The sequence below is a fragment of the Danio rerio genome, chromosome 8 (genome assembly GCF_049306965.1).
Source record: "Danio rerio strain Tuebingen ecotype United States chromosome 8, GRCz12tu, whole genome shotgun sequence".
NCBI lineage: Eukaryota > Metazoa > Chordata > Actinopteri > Cypriniformes > Danionidae > Danio > Danio rerio.
Genome location: NC_133183.1, coordinates 4,159,613 through 4,177,500, shown reverse-complemented (window position 1 = coordinate 4,177,500; position 17,888 = coordinate 4,159,613). Strand labels below are relative to the sequence as shown.

Genomic DNA, 17,888 nt, shown 5'->3' with positions numbered 1-17,888 from the left:
GAGTATGTGTGTAATTAATTACAGCGTTTTACTTCAGCTTTACTTCATCAGCACAGCCGCCTGTCAGAACAATTATAAAAGAAGACGCTTCAATCCCGGTTTGTGGACGTTAAATCAGGTTTATTTTGTAGATTAACATCACAGATATCCACACAGTGCTGAAGGTTAGCCTGTATCCTGTCACATTTGAGGGCAAAAACAGTGCTAAGCTAAGCGCTCTGTCTGTCTTCCTGCCTGTGTATGTGTCAGCTGCGGTAGAGATGCGCGGATGGGCTATTATTTCATCCGCAACCGCATCATAAAACTCATCATCCGTCCGCCATCCATCCGCACTAACATTTTTGACCAATTTTTAAAACCGCACCCGCCCGTCATCTGCTGACTGAGCTCTTTATTTGAATGGCTTATTCCTTTTTATTATTAAATGAATGTTTCTTTATTGATTATTAGAAAATAGAGAATGACTTTATTGACATGCAGTTAATCCAAACGTGCAAGTCAAATCCAGCATTAATTGACGCTTTGAAGTGACGCTAAACAATACGAGGACGTGTCTTTTCACTTGATTCGATTCCTCGGTCGGTCCTTGAGTCTTTTCCTTGCGTCCTTCCCTCGCATCCTATAGGGGTGGAAAGACGAGGAAAAAAAGCAAGGAAAGGAAACGAGGATACACAAATAAGAAATGAGAAGCACCCCTATAAAGCTCTCAGAATATCAGCTGTGAACTCCGTCTCCAATCGGCGCACAGGGACAAAAATAAATAAATAAATAGCCTAAATGAAACGCACTGTACTGTACAATTTTTTATTATTATAGTAGCCTAATAGAAAACGCATTTTGACACATCATTTCAACATTCAGACGAGAGCGCCTGGCCTCTAATGCGCCCTGCTGCACTGAAGGAGCGCTCGCTCGCAGCACTTGTTGCTGGAATGCATAGAATTCTCTTGGCAAGGTGCTGTAGACGTGGGAATGACTGCCTTGTTTCTCCCAAAAGGAAAGTAGATTTTCCTCTGCTGATCCGTCTATACGGAAGTTTGTAGATGAAGACTTCTGTACTTCATCCAGAATTAGTGTATCCGATTCCTCCTCTCATTCTGTGAAGTCAGTCCTAGGCTTTTTCGTTGGTGCGCCAGCTATGTGTACAAAAACAGTACAACCGCCCACCACCCGCCCGAATTCAATTAAAATATTATTTTTCGTCACGTCATCCGCCCGATCCGCGGTTTATCCGCGGATTCCGCGGCTGTAACCGCCATCCGCGCATCTCTAAGCTGCGGTGTGCGTGTGCATCTGTGTGTGTGTGTGTGTGTGCGCGCACAACGATACTGTGTGTGACTCACCAATGCAACTTCACAATACTGATTGGTAAAGATTAGTTCTTACTGTAGTATTTCTCACAAACACTACGTGAAACCTTCTTCCTTAAAGTCTGTCTGTTGTCTGACGCAGCTGAGGGAGGAGATTAAAGCATGCGGGAAGGCATGTACAGAAACAGTAGGCGGGAAAGTCGTCTTAAAGGAGCAGTACGACAAAACCACCCCCTGCTGGAAATCAGTATAAAACAGCATCTTGTAAAAGGTATAATGAAAAATGTGTTTTGAGCTGAAACTTTATATACACATTCTAGAGACGCAAAAGACTTATATTAAATTTGAAAAAAAGTGGTAACCTATGTGCCCTTTAAGCTACATTTTAAGGAGCGTAGCTAATAACTTAGCTCAATACATTTTTCAAGTAGCTTGAAAAAAAAATTGATGTTGCGTGTAAAATTATAACGCGCTTAAACAAAAACTGCATGCAGTATAAGAAACAACCAATCAAAAATGAAACCGCGTTCAGAATTACATTGTCTATGTAGTGTCCTCACTAAGATAGTGAAACGAACCTGTGTGTGTGTGTGGTAGGGGGTCAGCGAGGCGTGCGGCGCGGCAGACACCAGTCCCCCGTGTGGAGATTCCTCACCGGCTGCTTTAATTGAGACACACTGTCAGACTGACAAACACATTTGCATGGAGAGTTTCAGTGGACGGAGGGGGTTCGAGAAGAACTGTGCGGTTAATCAGCTCTCCGTCTCAGAGAACGACAGAAAAGAGACTCGTCTCTGAACGCTGACAGCTCGGAGAGGGGGGAGAATCTGGCTTTCATTCAGTGTCTCTCTGCTTTTCTCTTCTCATCCACTCAACTGAACTCTACAGCAGTGTGTTTGTCTGCATGTTCAGGTGTTCTGATGTAACCTCCACCCCCCGTCATCACTTGTAGACCCCTAAGCTTGGGTAATGTATGTGTGAACTTTTAAAAGATATATGGGACACACTGTAAAAAAAAAAAAAAAAGGGACTAGGGCTGGGCGAGATGGCCTTTAAAAACAAAAATCCTATTTAAATCCATTTTTCCGACCACAAAATAAGTGCTTGGAGTCGAAGGTTATTATCTTTAATTTAATTTAGTTCATGTTTATTTCTATAGCGCTTTTACAATGTAGATTGTGTCAAAGCTACTCATACTCATGTCACTCCGCTACTCATCCATTTGCACTGGCTGCCCGTTGCTGCTCGCATCAAATTAAAAGCTCTGATGTTTGCTTACAAAGCGACTTCTGGCTTTGCTCCTTCTTATCTGCTCTCACTTCTGCAGATCTATGTGCCCTCCAGAAACTTACGTTCTGTGAATGAACGTTGCCACGTGGTTCCATCCCAAAGAGGGAAGAAATCACTTTCCCGAACGCTCGCGTTTAATCTGCCCAGTTGGTGGAATGAACTCCCTAACTGCATCAGAACGGCAGAGTCACTCGCTGTCTTCAAGAAACGACTAAAAACTCAACTATTTAGTCTCCACTTCCCTTCCTAATCTCCAATTGCCTCTCTGGATATCACACTAACTGTACTCAAAAAAATAAATAAATTAAAAATTACTAATACTTTCCTTCTTAGACTTTACAGACCTGAAACTTGCCTATAGCATTTATTCATTGTTGCACTTCACTTATTCATTGTTGTGTAAATTGCTTCCTTGTCCTCATTTGTAAGTCGCTTTGGATAAAAGCGTCTGCTAAATGACTAAGTGTAAATGTAAAGCAGCTTAACAGATCAGTGGTTCTCAACTTTTTCCATCAAGTACCACCGCAGAGAAAAAAAAATTGTCTCTCCAAGTACCACCTAAATGAGCAGTTGTAACCCCGCCGGTCCTACCTCACCCAACCCGCTCCGAGCAGCGGCCTTCCGCATGGTAGTCAATTGCTCTAACAAGGAGGCTAAAGACCATGGCCTCTAGCGTTTGTCGCTAGAGCACCTTTAGAGGTCAGAGGAGTGAGGTTTACCTGCACAGCACTCACTAGCTGGCCTCCGTTACACTCACCCCCCTAAACCTCACTCCCATCCGGGTCACGGCACCAATGTAACCCCGCCGGTCCTACCTCACCCAACCCACTCCAAGCTGGTAAAGAACCGGCAACCTTCCGCATGGGAGTCGGTTGCTCTAACAAGGAGGCTAAAGACCATGGCCTCTAGCTATTGTCGCTAGAGCACCTTTAGAGGTTAGAGGAGTGAGGTTTACCTGCACAGCACACACTAGCTGACCTCCGTTATTGAAATACAGTAGCTTAGTAGGCCCAGTAAAGCATCTACAACTCTGCACAGTTAAACAAACGTGGCAGATTACCTCAGAAATATAGGCTATATGGCATATTATATACATCATTTTTGATCAATTTTAAAATATATGTAGCATGTACATGACGTATTTTTCTTTCCTTCGTGTGCCACTAGAAGGAAGCCTGTGTACCAGTAGGGGTACACATACCACAGTTTGAGAACCACTGACATAGATGATTATAGTAAGTTGAAAATGTGACGGCGAGGCAGTGGCGCAGTAAGTAGTGCTGTCGCCTCACAGCTAGAAGGTCGCTGGTTCGAACCTCGGCTTAGTTGGCGTTTCTGTGAGGAGTTTGCATGTTCTCCCTGCCTTCGCATGGGTGCTCCGGTTTCCCCCACAGGCCAAAGACATGCAGTACAGGTGAATTTCGTAGGTTAAATTGTCCGTAGTGTGTGTGTGTGTGTGTGTGTGTGTGTGTGTGTGTGTGTGTGTGTGTGTGTGTGTGTGTGTGTGTGTGTGTGTGTGTGTGTGTGTGTGTGTGTGGATGTTTCCCAGAGATGGGTTGCAGCTGCGTAAAAACTTGCTGGATAAGTTGGTGGTTCATTCCGCTGTGGCGACCCCGGAATAATAAAGGGACTAAGCCAACAAGAAAATGAATGAATGAAAATGTGAAAGTGAAACTGCCACAAGTTCAGTTCAGTGTGGTTTAATTTTCACTGCTGAAAGTCAAAACACTAAAGAGCAGCTCCCTAAGTCCCAAATCAAGCAAGCCAGTAATGAGAAACAAACTTTACCAATTGATGAAAGTGAAGGAAAAAAAACTCCTGAGAAAAACCAGGCTCGGTTGACCATTTCTCCTCTGGCCTAACTTCCTGTGCCGAGCTGCAGTCTAGGCACCTATATTAATTCATTGATTTTCTATTCCACTTAGTTCCTTTATTAGTCAGGGGTCTCCATAGCGGAATGAACCGCCAACTTATCAAGCTTATGCTTTACGCAGCGGATGCCCCTACAGCTGCCACCCATCGCTGCGAAACATCCATACACTCTCATTCACGCTCAATACTAGGTTGCAGCTGGAAGAGCATCCGCTGCATAAAACATATGCTGGAATAGTTGGCGGTTCATCCCGCGGTGGCGACCTCTGAAACAGAGACCTAGTCAAAGTAAAATGAATATAAAAGCAACATAAAAATATTATTTTTCTTTGATTTATTTGTTTTTTCGCATTAAATTTTTCCCTGCGTACATTTCGCATGGCATGAACTCGCACAATATGGCCACTTTTAGCTTAGCTATATGCTTGTCATATGAAATGCACAAAGCCAGATGTTAAACGACGTGCTTTCTGGCGCGGGTCACGGCACGGTGTTTGATCGCACACTGACAGACATAAGAAACCCCTAATTGCACCGATGCAAAGATGCAAAGCGAGAGGGAACCCTGCCGTTCAAATGCATTAGCGTTAGCTCGCATTAAACCAAAATGGAAACACGATGTAGCCTTTTCTCATTGGCGGAGGCTGAGAGAGACACACGAGTCCCGGCGGGCACGTTCTGCGCTCTGCCATAAGCAAACTGAATATGCATTAATGAATTCCATTGAAATGCAAAGTCTAGCAGCAATTTGTTCCATAAAGCTCTTAGGGAAATATGGATTAGACAGGGGGGCGATACATTAGGTGTTTGAAATAGCTTTGAGACGTTGCCTCTTTTTTTTTTTTTCCTTGCCGTCTTTGCTTTTTCTTGACTGAGAAAACCTGCTGTGGTTTCAATATGCATGAAGCCCTTTTCATGTTGGCTGTTGGCTCTCTTTGTCTGTCCCGGTGGGAGGCATGAGGTGGTCAGTGTACAGGCTGGCACAGGGAGCACATACTGTTCACATGCTTCAGGGGTCACCAAATAAATACTGAAATATTGTTTTGCTGCTGGTCGAAGATTCAAAATCGGGCTTAAACTTGGATGGTTTATGTTAGGGACTTTTAATTTGACTGAAAGGATGGGTTGGGAGTTTAATGATAAAACTTTCAGGAAAAGGCGATGCAGTGGCGCAGTAGGTAGTGCTGTCGCCCCACAGCAAGAAAGTCGCTGGGTCGCTGGTTCGAGCCTCGGCTCAGTTGGTGTTTCTGTGTGGAGTTTGCATGTTCTCCCTGCGTTTGCGTGGGCTTCCTCTGCGTGCTCCTGTTTCCCCCACAGTCCAAAGACATGCAGTACCGGTGAATTGGCTAGGCTAAATTGTCTGTAGTGTATGAGTGTGTGTGAATGAGTGTGTATGGATGTTTCCCAGAGATGGGTTGTGGCTGGAAGGGCATTTCTTTTGGCGCAAATGTCTTGTTGATACCAGAGGTCAGAGGAGAATGGCCAGACTGGTTCCAGCTGATAGAAAGGCAACAGTAACTCAAATAAGCACTCGTTACAACCGAGATCTGCAGAAGAGCATCTCTGAACACACAACACGTCCAACCTTGAGGCGGATGGGCTACAGCAGCAGAAGACCACACCAGGTGTCAGGATACTGAGGCTACAATTCACACAGGCTCACCAAAACTGGACAATAGAAGATTGGAGAAACGTTGCCTGGTCTGATGAGTCTCCATTTCTGCTGCCACATTCGGATAGTCGGGTCAGAGTTTGGCATCAACAACAGAAAAGCATAGATCCATCCTGCCTTTTATTAGCAGTTCAAGCTGGTGGTGGTGGTGTGATGGTGTGGGGGAGATTGTCTTAGCACACGTTGGGTGCATTAGTACCAATTAAGCATCGTGTCAACGCCACAGCCTACCTGAGTTTTGTTTCTGACCATGTCCATCCCTTCATGACCACAGTGTACTCATCTTCTGATGGCTACTTCCAGCAGGATGATGCACCATGTCATAAAGCGTGAATCATCTCAGACTGGTTTCTTGAACATGACAATGAGTTCACTGTACTCAAATGGCCTCCACAGTCACCAGAGCTCAATCCAATAGAGCACCTTTGGGATGTGGTGGAACGGCAGATTGGCATCATGGATGTGCAGCCAACAAATCTGCGGCAACTGTGTGATGCTATCATGTCAATATGGAGCGAAATCTCTGAGGAATATTTCTAGTACATTGTTGAATCTGTCAGGAAGGATTAAGGCAGTTCTGAAGGCAAAAGTAGAAATAACCCCGTGCTAGTAAGGTTTTCGGAATTACATTATACTCTAAATGGTAGAATATATTCCGTTCAAATCTGTAAATTTGAAGGGTAAATCTAGTACCGGATTCTTAAATTCACACTGCTTTTAGTACTAGATTTAAAGGAACCCTTTTTTTTTTTTTTTTTTTTAAATAAGCTAATTTTACTCAGACTTAAATGCTCACTTAAATCATTTTTAATCTATTCATCAATTTCTGCTTTGGCACAATCTAAGTTGTAAAAGTGATATACAAATACAGATGAATTCAGCCGATCTCAGAGTCTGAAGGGAGCACTTTTAGCTTAGCTTAGCAAATATCATTGGATGGAATTAGACCATTTGCTTAAAAAGATTTACTAATTTTAATAATTTATGATCTAATTTTCCACCATTTGATTTATATTTGATTATATATTTTTTATATTTTATTAAAATAGGCCTGCAAGTGAGAATTAAGTAATGACATAATCTGAACTTTAAAATTCAAACAGGCTGCAAAAATCAGCAAAACAAAAAAACATTTGCAACACTTCCTAATTAACTGCTTTAAAATAAATACTTTAAGCAGGGGTTTACTATAAAAAGGTTCTTTAGAACTTTAGCTGAACATAAATCTCTAATGAAATCATATCTTTAATATCCATACTTCAAATATCCAAAAAAGCTTATTGTGGTCTTCAGAGTTACAGAAGGCTAGCATCTTTATTTTATGTATTTATTAATTAATTTATTTTTTGCATGAGATATAGTCTAATGGAAGTCAGCGCCAATATTTCATTGCTCCATATTATTACTGTCGTTTAATTAAAGGGGCAACGTAAACATTCATTAAAAAAAGGTTTGCTTTTTAACTGGTTCAGTTAGACTTACTGTAAAGCATAACCATGTGTATTTACTTCAGATAGATACTCTGCAACAGTGGATATTTTAAAGACTGCATGTGCATGCTATCTGATTTATTCGCACACTGTCTCGATAATATTGTGTGATGGAAGGATTGTGCGGGTGCCAGCTGGTTTGAGTAACCGCCGCGCGGCAGAGACAGCGCTTCATTTATGAGTCCATTCAGCATGATTCCGCCAATCCCAGCTTCTGTTACTACATGTACAAGTGTTTCAGTGATCAAGTATGAATTTTATTGTTTGTTCTACGACGAGCTTGAATAGCCTACCTTTGACTGGACGGTTCTTACGGTAGTGCCGGAGTAAAGGACTATCCTGGGGAAATTGTGACATCTGATCACCCTTGTGAGTGATGAAATCAGGGCTATTCAGTATTCTGATTGGGCTGCACTAGGGCTGGAGTGGGACTCCTTTTCAGCCCTGGAGTTTCAAGCCTCAGACCGGCCCAACTCAGTTCATGACTGACTATATTAAAATAAGGTCATTTCCAAATCAGTTTCTAATGACACTATCACGTCTCTTTTTTTGATAAATCAGCTGCTTTAGAACTTCAAATGTTCAACAACCCTAACAGTATTATATGTCTTAACAATAAAAAGAAATTACTCAGACGGGGATCGAACCCAGGTCAGCGGCGTCGTAAACTTACATGCTATCCACTGAACAGATAATGATTGAGCAGTGACCCATCTTAGTTATATCATCATTAACCTGCAGGCTGCATCTTGCTCACTGAGCTGCGAGAAAATACATAAAAAGAGTAGAGCTGCGGTAAAATAATAATTAAAAAGACTGTGGTCAAGTAAATAAATAAATTTAAAAAGTGTGGCTGCTGAGAGCAACAGATTCTGGAGCTAGGGATACCAGCCCTCGCGGCCAAAAAACGGACCGGCCCACCGGGAATTCTCCCGGTCCTCCCAATTAGCCAATCCGGGCCTGGGCTGCACCCACTTTGATTCCCAGTTTTAACGGCGTTACTGTTTTTGAACAGCAGCGAATCGAAAGGAATGCTTCACAATATAAACAAGAGAAAGCATAACACAAACAAACGCACTTTCAAGGTACTATTGTGCAGTCTTTACCTTTACTGCAGCAAAGTTTCTTGATTATTACTCCAGCTCAGAAATGAACAACTTTTCATTTTCCATCAGTCTTAACACAGGATGTAACAACAAATGTGTCAAGCTTTAAAAAGAAAAACTACACAAACTCTTTGCACATTGAGCAAGATGCTAATGGTCTAATCTGATTCAATGATCTATGCTAAGCTAAGCTAAAATTGCTCCTATCAAACACGGAGATCAGCTAAATGCATTTAAAAAATGGTAAACGCTCAACAACTTTAGGGGAGCTGTAAAATATTATATTTTCATAAAAAAGTAAATGTTTCTTTAACATTCACATCTTCTTAATTTGCTATTCAGACCCTGTCATCTTCAGTGCTTCATCTGATCTGATTATTTCATTTTTGGACGCCCACTATAAGACACATTTATTGGCACATATCTACAGGGTGTATAACAGTATAGATTGATGTACCGTATACAGCCTCGGGTCTCCTAAGTGAGTGTAATTCCCTCATACACACACACACTTTCTGGGGCCCCTGGTGTGCAGACGAGAGCCACACTATGAAGGGCCGAATCGGTGACAGCAGTGGCTGTACGGCTGCTGTTAGACCCTGAAGCACAGACTTAATTAAACAGACCCTCTCTCTTCCTCGCTCTGTTCCAGGGGGTCTTTAATGAAGTGGTCTCCTCCATCGATCCTGCTGAACATTGGGTCTCCTTCCTCTGCCGGGTTTGGCTGGCAGCCATTTGGCTTCGCTCTGTCAGCTCCGCGCGGCTAATTAGCTCTGTTGTTCTTTTGCCTCCCTGAGATTTCCTCCCTGTTTCAAGTTGAGGAGGGAAATGCAAAGAGGGATGGATCAGGCATAGCAACCAGACGGCCACCAGTACATTAAGAACTTCACACTACAGTGGAATGATGATATCTTTATGGATTTGAACAATCATTTAGTCAGTAGCAGACAGACTCTGCAAAAGTTTGTTAAAAAAAACTTCAGATTTAAGGCCTGTTCACATCGGGATGTTTTTTGCTCACGTTTTTAACGACGTTTAACGCCTCATGACTATTTTTAAAGAACCCCTATATGGGTTTTTGAAAACAACCTTCCATGTAGTGTGTAACACAGCTCTAAAGTGAAATATCCAGCTACGGCTTAAATCTGAAAGTGCACCGTGTTTAAAACTATTGATTCATCTATAAGGCTGCGTTCACACCAGATGCGGAACGCGCGTCCAGCGCGAGCGATTTACATGTTAAGTCAAGCCAACGTGCGAATAGACATCCTGCGGCGTGATACGCGCGAATGGCGCGGAGCGAATGACGCTAACTGCGCGAATGGCGCGGTGCGAATAGCACGATAAGCGTGAGGCGAATTGAGTGTTTGTGCGTTTGATGCGCTTAACGAGCGTTTTGCGCGAATCTCTCGAGTTCGAAAATCTGAACTTCAGCGTACATTCGCGCCGCTTTAACCAATCAGAAGCTTGCTTATGTGGGGGCATGATTGTGACGTAGAACCTGTTGATGGTGTCCCGGGGGAAATCCTCCAGGCAACACCGACAACAAGTCATCAAACTGGTCTTGGCTCAGTCAGAAGCACCGCTGAAAGCCTCCGTGATCCAGGTTCAGTTTCTGGAGGAGTTTATGAGCTCACAGAGCTGGATGCACCTCTGAAAGCATGTAGTGGACTCAGACACGGTCCTAAACGTATCAACGCTGTTTTTCAGCCTTCTTAAAGCACATAAACACTGTTATTTTCTTCATAAAATCCATGTTAGCCATTTAGCAACGAAGCTACAGTCACCGAGCAGACAGAAGCCCTGCCCATCACGCGAATCCGCGTCTGTTCTGAAGTGTATTTGACATGCGAATGAAGCGGATTTCACGCCCGAATGAAGCGGGGGTTGATGCGCGAATGAAGCGAGTAAACTCAAATGTTCACGCGGCTATTTACGCGCAAATAGCGCGGTTTATCCTTGCATTCCGCGTTTGGTGTGAACACAGCATAAAAGAGTCGACTCATAGTGCTTTAAACGAATCATCTTGATAACGAGTCTTTAGCCCTTTTGGCATGACGTTGATACAAAACTTAAGCCCCGCCCAATTGTTGCACGCGCAAACCCGGGAAAATTGAAACCTGCGGCCCCGCCCACAAACACTGTAGCAGATCCCGGTTGAATCATGTCATGAAGACGCTATGCACAGCTGGATATTACTGGAAGTGTGAGGGGAAAGGTAGTGCTATTTTCTCCACCCAAAGATGAAACCAACACAATCTCACGGCAATTCGTAACTTTTTCATTTAGTGGCTAATTCGTATGAATTCGTACGATCTAATTTGTACAATAAGGTACGATTTGCTTATCCCCCGATGACGGTTGGGGTTAGGGGTGGGGTCAGGTGCCACGCCTCCTTTTTAAAATCGTACCATTTTGTACGACTGAACTTGAACGAATTCGTACGAATCAGCCACTAAACTGGCAAAACGTAAAATACTTACGTTTTCTCGTGAGATCAGGCTGGATGAAACTGAAGAGTGAGTGGTTGAGGTTTAGTTTTGCAAAAATACCTTAGTATTATAGCCCCAACCTTGTGCTGTGTTCCCGTAATTTTTCTGATGGGTGCTTCTGGAATCTACACGCTTACAACGGGGGATTCGTTGGCCATTTGTAAAAGGGTCATGAAACCCCCTCGTTTCAGCAGGGTGTTTTCACACCTCTACTTTGGAAAAAGTCAGGAAAGTGGGCGTATCCAGCTGTTTAGGGGGGAGTGTTGGAGGAGCAAAAGAGGGATGATATGGGATGTCGATTCGGGCACGCGCTGAGTTTCAGAGTCAAAACGCACACACACAGGTGAGAAAGTGACTGTTTACTTGGACATTAGTAATCGAATTATTTGACAAATTATTTAATGGTAGACTTTAACTGCAGTTTGGCTCTTTCATTCAGGGAATTCATGCATGACGCTCATGACAAACGAGATATTTGATTGGAGTAACTGCTCTAAGTCTGTATTTTTCATGCAGTGTTTGATACCGCCTGGTGAATGAGAGAAAAAAAAACTCTGCATTTCCCGGAAACTAAGATGCACACAGCAGGTAGCATCAGAAAGCTGTGTGTTTTAGAGAAAAATGATGTCGATATGTGGACTTGTGGTCTGAATTTCCATAACATACTTTTTCCTGACTTTTTTTTTAAATGCATTAATAACACATACATATTTTTTGAACATGTTTTGACTATCAGAGAGTAAAAAAAACATTTTTTGATCATTTTGGACAGTTAAAAATAGTTTTGGGGACATTTCATATGCTGCAAAACAGTTGCAGGATGACACTGTATGTCTGTAACAAAATATATAAAACATTCAAAGTATTTTAAATTGCCACTTAAGAGCTAAAAATGTGCTGTCCACGTATGTGGACACTCAAGCCCTAGGAGGTTAATGATGGAATGAACTGCAATACAGTGAAGGATTGATTATATAAATCAGCGCATTAAATTATTATTATTTTAAATGTTTAAATAGTATATATACAGTTGAAGTTAGAGTTATTAGCCCGCCTTTGATTTTTTCTTTTTTTTTATATATATATATTTCCCAAATGATGTTTAATAGAGCAAGGAAATTTTCACAGCATGTCTGATCATATTTTTTCTTCTGGAAAAAGTCTTATTTGTTTTATTTCAGCTAGAATAAAAGCAGTTTTTAATAAAAAAAAAAAAAACATTTTAATGACAATATTATTAGCCCCCTTAAGCTATATTTTTGCAATAGTCTACAGAACAAACCATCGTTACAATAACTTGCCTAATTACCCTAACCTGCCTAGTTGACCCAATTAACCTAGTTAAGCCTTTAAATGTCACTTTAAGCTTTATAAAAGTGTCTTGAAAAATATCTAGTCAAATATTATTTACTGTCATCATAGCAAAGATAAAATAAATACGTTATTAGAAATGAGTTGCTCTGAAATATTCATTGGATTTACTACATATTTTAAGGTAAGTGGTTGCAAACAATTAATTCTGTCTGATTTTAAACAAATTAAATTAAGAAGTTCAACCAAATATTTTAGTTTATTTTAGCCCGTATCATTTGTTTGCAACCACTTACCTAAAAAAAAAAAGGAAATCCAATGAATTTTTTTAAATTAAAAAAAAAAAATCAACCTTAATTATTGGTCCCTGCAGGATTGTGCATTCATAAAACCCTATTAGTTTCATAGTTCACTTTGACAAGAAAATCCAGACAGATATAAGAGAAATGGAGGCGAAAGTTAATTGAATGCATCAGTTGGGTTTGTTCATATTTGAGCCAACTTTGGGTTACAACAACCCAGCATTTTTAGAGCTAAGCTTGTCTAAAAATGTGTGCCAAAGAATCAAGCAACCCTTGTTGTATATGTAAAGTGCTTTTAACATATAAAGTGTCTGATGAGAAATTAACTTAAAGCACAGCTGTCAAAGCCATTTTCTGGAGGGTCGCAGCTCTGCAGTTTAGTTCCAACCCTGCTTCAGCACACTTAACTGTAGGTTTCAAACAAGCCTGAAGGATTCAATTAGTTTGATCCGGCGTGTTTGATGAGGGTTGGAATTATTAAAACTATAATGTTTAGAAATGTGTTGAAAAAAAATCTTCTCTCAGTTAAACTGAAATTGGGGTATAAAATAAACGGGGGGGCTACTGTAATAATTCTGACTTCAACGTTATATAATGTTATATTTATTCATTTATTTTGGTCTTTACAGTATTCAGTTACCCTTTGGAGGAATAATATCTGTCTATAAATAACAAACAATGAGAGAACCTTTCTATTGAACTGGCATTTCACTTCTGGTTAGTCTTAGACAGCACAGTTAAATTTATATTGTCATTTTCATTGTTTAAAGAGGGATTCTTGAAGACAACAGCAATGACAGGCGATGTTTAAGGTTACCTCATATCAAGCAGAGCTGCATCACTAGCGCCACATTCAACAGCCACGGAGCCAATTTAGCTTGCAGGAACAGCATAATAATAAGATATACAATTATATGCTGGACTGACCCGAAGCCATTAAACTGAAATCGTGTCCTATGTATGTATTCAAATAAGACGCGAGATATCTCCATATGTGGACAAAATGAGGCGCGAGAGCAGCGGAAATTCGGTAAATAGGCGGGAAAAAAGGCGCGCGAGGATTCAGCACTCTGAGGTGAGGTAAGGCTTTGGCGTTCAGCTTCGTGTTCGCGAGTAGGAATTTGAAAGTACGAATATTTCATTGACAGATATCTTTATTTTAGCTTGGTAATGAGGGGAAAGAAAAAAGTTTAATAGGGAAACAGTTGTGTGAAAAATTTAAATGCTCAAAGTAGGATTTGAATCTTATTTATGCCGTGTTGATGCTAAAAAGAAACAAATGTTGTTTTAGGCCTGTAAAAGCCTTTTAAATATTATTTTAAAATGCTTTTTTCCATTAGGCTGTATCAGATATGGATAATAACACAATGGAATTGTTTGAATATTGTTATTTTACCAGATAAATACTATAGATGCCCTTGGCACATTTTGTAGTTTGAGAGTGCCATGAAATGATTTTTTCCTGCACTTATTTTAAAAGACTATTGAAGTCTTCATTCATTCATTCATTCATTCATTTATTCATTCATTCTCCTTCAGCTTAGTCCCTAGTTTCCACTATTGAAATCTTCCCCCCTTATACTGCAGTATAACCATGTTTTTGGCACATCGATTGTCATTAGTGTGAACACAGTTACACTTAGCCTACCACCAATAGCCAGAGGTTAATAAAACCACAATTAATTTGTGGTTACCATGGATTATTTGCAATATATGATATTTTCCTTTTTTCTGTAAAACCATGGTTCATTTTTGAAAGGATGGTATATAATTTGGTTGCTATTTCAATTGGTAAATGCTTCATTATAATAATATTGTCAGTATAATTAACCAACAAACAGCATAGTGCTTTATTCAAGTAACTTGAAGTTTACAATTGAGCAACTTTATATAGTTATTGCATTTTTTTCTGTGCCAATATGACAGCATACGTTTGCACATCATATGTTTATATTACTGCAGAATATAATGGCATTGCCATGCTTTAGGCCCCAATAGCTTGGTATTTTTGTTTTAAAGGATAGTTCACCCAAATTTAAATACCATTTATTCATCATCTACTTGTTCCAACCCTGAGTTTCTTCTGTTGAACACAAAGGAAAATATACTGAAGAATGCTGGAGAAATATTGTCATTGACCTCCATAGTATTTTTTGTTGCTGCAGTGGATGTTAATGGTTTTTTTTTCCAACACTGTTCATTGTTCATGTTTTTTGTGTTTTCAACAGAATAAAATTCTGTAAATAGGTAGGGAAAAGCAGCAGAAATCCAGTAAATAGGCGGGAAAAAGGCGCACACTAGGATTCAGCGCTCTGAGGTGAGGTAATGCTGCGTTCACACCAGACGCGGAACGCGCGTCAAGCGCGAGTGATTTATATGTTAAGTCAATGCAAACGCGCGAATAGACATCCTGCGGCGCGAATTGCGTGAATGCCACGGCTCGAATTGCGTGGCGCGAATTAAGCGTTTTGCGCGTTTGACGCGCGAATCACTCGAGTTCGAAAATCTGAACTTCAGCGGACATTCGTGTTGCATTAACCAATCAGGAGCTTGCTCTTGTGGGGGTGTGATTGTGACGTATCGCCTGTTGTCGGTGTCCCGGGGGAAATCCTCCAGCCGACACCGACAGTTCATCAAACTGGGCTCGGCTCAGTCAGAAGTATCGCTGAAAGCCTCCATCATCCAGGTTCAGTTTCTGGAGGAGTTTATTAGCTCACAGAGCTGGATGCACCTCTGAAAGCATCTAGTGGTCTTAGACACGACCCTAAACGTATCAACGCTGTTTTTCAGTCTTCATAAAGCACATAAACACTTCTTCATGAAATCCATGTTAGCCATTTAGCAACGAAGCTAGAGTCACCGGGCAGACAGAAGGTCCGCCCATCACGCGAGTCCGCGTCTGTTCTGAAGTGAATTTGACATGCGAATGAAGCGGGGTTTGACGCGCGAATGAAGTAAACTCAAATGTTCATGCGGCAATTTACGCGCGGATAGCGCAATTTACGCCTCTAGTGTGAACACAGCATAAGCCGTTCATTTGGCAGCATAAGTATTTCAATTGGTAAATGCTTCATTATAATAAAATTGACAGTATAATTAACCAACAAATGGCAGAGTGCTTTATTCAAGTAGCTTGAAGTTTACAATTGAGCAACTTTAAAATAAATGCATATTATATGTTTATATTACTGCAGAATATAATGACATTGCCATGCTTTAGGCCCCAATAGCTTGGTATTCTGTGTTTTATTTATTAGTTACTTAAAGGGATAGTTCACCCAATACTGTCATTGACCTCCACAGTATTTCTGTTGCTACAATTAAAGTGAATGGCTGTTTTTTCCCAACACTGTTCTTTGTTTGTTTGTTTGTTTGTTTGTTTGTTTGTTTGTGTTTGTGTGTGTGTGTGTGTGTGTGTGTGTGTGTGTGTGTGTGTGTGTGTGTGTGTGTGTGTGTGTGTGTGTGTTTGCGTTCAACAGAAGAAAGAAAAGCATAAATGTTTAGAATCACTTGAATGCAGGGGTGGATTTTAGCAATAGGCAAAGTAAGTGGCCGCTTAGGGTTCAGGGAAATATGAGGTCCCTAAAATAAATACATAAAAGTATTAATTATACCTATAAATTATATATATATTGTATATATAACATTGTTTTCTATCATATTTTGTATGGTGAGGGTCCCCCACCTTCAATCATGGACCAGTCCAGCAGTCAAATCAGTAATGATTCACTCTAAAAATTAAATTAGTTAAATATTTAAGAAATTATTCATTTATTTTTAGTTGTGAATTAATCTTAAGAAAAAAAATCGTTTAAAGTTTCTCAAGGTGCTATTATTATTTTGCAATATGATAAAATGTAGAAAAGGAAATCAAATTATATAAGAAAAAACTGCAAAATAATAATAATTTTAAAAATTAAACACAAAAGGTGAATTTTAGAACTATTGGGCCCCATGACTGGAATTGCTTAGGGCCCCAAATCCCTAAATTCGCCCTTGCTTGAATTTGAATAGTTTCCCAGTACTGGTTTGCAACTGGTAGGGCATCCACTATGTAAAACATGATGAATAAGTTGGCGGTTCATTCCGCTGTTGCGACCCCTGATAAATAAAGGGACTAAACCGAAGGAAAACGAATGAATGTGAGTAAATGAAGAAAGTTTTATTTTTGTCAACTATCACTTTAAATAATTATTAATTTATTCCCTCTACTAAGTTTGTACTATCCAGTAAGATGCGACTTACCACAGTACACTGCCAAATATATCATGGTGCAGTTTGTATTTTTTATTTAAGAGCAACTCAGAAGCTTATTTTCCCCCATTGATCCCCCATGTGTTAGTTCTGCCCTCTGCTGGTGAAAAATCCTCATTGCAATACGGGCCTTCAGAAATCTGCTCCCTCATAAACGTGCAGTTTGTATTAGGCTACCAGCGATTTTATTGCAAGTAAAAAGTGCTGCGCTTGAGAAAGAAAGAAAGAAAAAAGGGACATCCATAGGATAGCTTTCATGTTCCCCACCCCTGTCTGGGAATATATACATATACGGCTCTTCTGAAGGAGTTTGTGCACGTGTGTCATCACAAAGACGTCCCTCTGTTTACCTCAAATGAACGGGCAATGGCTGTATGTTTATAAGATCCCTCAATCATGCTCAGTTTCAGTCTGACAGAGCTGGAGAAACGCGGCTCTAATCACGGCAGGGTGTCTGAACGCAAACACCGAGAATGACATGCAGTGCCAACAATGCACATCCGACACTTCCCTCTTCCTCCAGATCCCTCCTTTTTGCATTGTTTTTTCCACGCTTGTCTCCCGGCAGCGGGAGCGCTTGCCTCTCTTAGTGTCAATTAAAAGAGTGAACTCTCTGCATTTGTCAACATATCATCTCCGGGCCGCGGCGTGATTTGTCGGCGCTTGCTGACGCGGTGTGGGAGCCGGTGATCTCCCTCATTAGAGACGGAGCGAGAGCCATCATATCTGACATGATACTTACCAGCTGAAGCCCCAATCCTCATCCATGAGTCTGTCAGAGCTGTCACA

General features: G+C 40.9%; 1 protein-coding gene across 1 annotated transcript in view; it reads left to right on the top strand.

The window, feature by feature from the left end:
- Positions 1 to 17,888, top strand: part of acaa2 (acetyl-CoA acyltransferase 2) — a 654,279-nt gene that overhangs the window by 216,384 nt on the left and 420,007 nt on the right. Inside the window, exon 2 of the mRNA XM_073909283.1 lies at positions 4,044 to 4,132. The gene's annotated coding sequence lies outside the window, so the exon portion shown is untranslated. The remainder of the gene's footprint in view (positions 1 to 4,043; positions 4,133 to 17,888) is intronic.